Genomic DNA, 2,500 nt, shown 5'->3' with positions numbered 1-2,500 from the left:
CTCTCACCCGCAACACTTTCCAGCTCATTCTGGGGGATCCCGAGGCGTTCCAAGGCCAGCCGGGAGATATAATCCCTCCAGCGTGTCCTCGTCTTCCCCGGGGCCTCCTACCAGTTGGACGTGCCCGGAAAACCCAGAGCACCATGGCCTCAGATCTGGAGGTGCTAACTCTCATCCCTGCCGCTTCGCACTCGGCTGCAAAACGCCCCAGTGAATGCTGGAGGTCACGGTCCGAGGAGGCAAACAGGACCACATCATCTGCAAACAGCAGAGAGGCGATCCCGAGACTCCCGAACCGGATCCTCTCCGCCCCCTGGCTGCGCCTAGATATCCTGTCCGTGAAGGTCACGAACAGGACCGGTGATAAAGGGCAGCCCTGGTATTTTATACCTCTCTATTGAAACGTCTGATCAGAATGTTTCCAATCAAATTAAATATTAATCATTCAAAGAGCTGAACTTCCTGTTTGAAAGTTCAAGAGGACTGAGGAAGAGGATGGTGAGGAAGAGAGGAAGAGGAGATGAAGGAATGGGATTATTTATTAAGACACATTTGGAATTTCAGGAATTAGTGTTTTGTTTCAAATTTTTTATTTTGCGACTATTTATTTATGATATTTAAATGTCTTTAATCAAGGATTTTAAAAACATAAATGATATTAAAACATAAAGAATATTAGAAACATAAATTATATTAAAACATAAAGAATATTAGAAACATGAAGAATATTAAAAACATAAATAATATTAAAACATAAATGATATTAAAACATAAATGATATTAAAACATAAAGAATATTAGAAACATGAATAATATTAAAACATAAATAATATTAGAAACATAAATGATATTAAAAAATAAATAATATTAGAAACATAAAGAATATTAGAAACATAAATGATATCAAAACATAAGTGATATTAAAAAATAAATGATATTAAACCATAAATAATATTAGAAACATAAATAATATTAAAACATAAAGAATATTAGAAACATGAAGAATATTAGAAACATAAATAATATTAAAACATAAATGATATTAAAACATAAAGAATATTAGAAACATAAGTGATATTAAAACATAAATGATATTAAAACATAAAGAATATTAGAAACATAAGTGATATTAAAACAGAAATGATATTAAAACAGAAATGATATTAAAACAAAGAATATTAGAAACAGAAATTATATTAAAACATAAATGATGTTAAAACAGAAATGATATTAAAACAAAGAATATTAGAAACATAAATGATGTTAAAACAGAAATGATATTAAAACATAAATTATATTAAAAAAGAGTTGTGTGTTTATTCTGAAGAGTTGTGTGTTTATTTTGAAGAGTTGTGTGTTTATTCTGAAGAGTTGTGTTTTTATTCTGAAGAGTTGTGTGTTTATTTTGAAGAGTTGTGTTTTTATTTTGAAGAGTTGTGTGTTTATTTTGAAGAGTTGTGTGTTTATTTTGAAGAGTTGTGTTTTTATTTTGAAGAGTTGTGTGTTTATTTTGAAGAGTTGTGTGTTTATTTTGAAGAGTTGTGTTTTTATTCTGAAGAGTTGTGTTTATTCTGAAGAGTTGTGTTTTTATTTTGAAGAGTTTTCTTATTCTGAAGAGTTGTGTTTTTATTCTGAAGAGTTGTGTTTTTATTTTGAAGAGTTGTGTTTTTATTTTGAAGAGTTGTGTTTTTATTTTGAAGAGTTGTTTTCTTATTTTGAAGAGTTGTGTGTTTATTCTGAAGAGTTGTGTGTTTATTTTGAAGAGTTGTGTGTTTATTCTGAAGAGTTGTGTTTTTATTCTGAAGAGTTGTGTGTTTATTTTGAAGAGTTGTGTGTTTATTCTGAAGAGTTGTGTTTTTATTCTGAAGAGTTGTGTGTTTATTTTGAAGAGTTGTGTGTTTATTCTGAAGAGGTGTGTGTTTATTCTGAAGAGTTGTGTGTTTATTTTGAAGAGGTGTGTTTTTATTCTGAAGAGTTGTGTGTTTATTTTGAAGAGTTGTGTGTTTATTCTGAAGTTGTGTGTTTTTATTTTGAAGAGTTGTGTTTTTATTCTGAAGAGTTGTGTGTTTATTTTGAAGAGTTGTGTTTTTATTCTGAAGAGTTGTGTGTTTATTTTGAAGAGTTGTGTGTTTATTTTGAAGAGTTGTGTGTTTATTCTGAAGTTGTGTGTTTTTATTTTGAAGAGTTGTGTTTTTATTTTGAAGAGTTGTGTTTTTATTTTGAAGAGTTGTGTGTTTATTTTGAAGAGTTGTGTGTTTATTCTGAAGAGTTGTGTTTTTATTTTGAAGAGTTGTGTGTTTATTTTGAAGAGTTGTGTTTTTATTCTGAAGAGTTGTGTTTATTCTGAAGAGTTGTGTTTTTATTTTGAAGAGTTGTTTTCTTATTCTGAAGAGTTGTGTTTTTATTCTGAAGAGTTGTGTTTTTATTTTGAAGAGTTGTGTGTTTATTTTGAAGAGTTGTGTTTTTATTCTGAAGAGTTGTGTTTTTATTTTGAAGAGTT

This window comes from Cyclopterus lumpus, chromosome 17, assembly GCF_009769545.1.
Source record: "Cyclopterus lumpus isolate fCycLum1 chromosome 17, fCycLum1.pri, whole genome shotgun sequence".
Taxonomy (NCBI): Eukaryota; Metazoa; Chordata; class Actinopteri; order Perciformes; family Cyclopteridae; genus Cyclopterus; species Cyclopterus lumpus.
Note: the sequence above shows the minus strand (reverse complement) of the source record.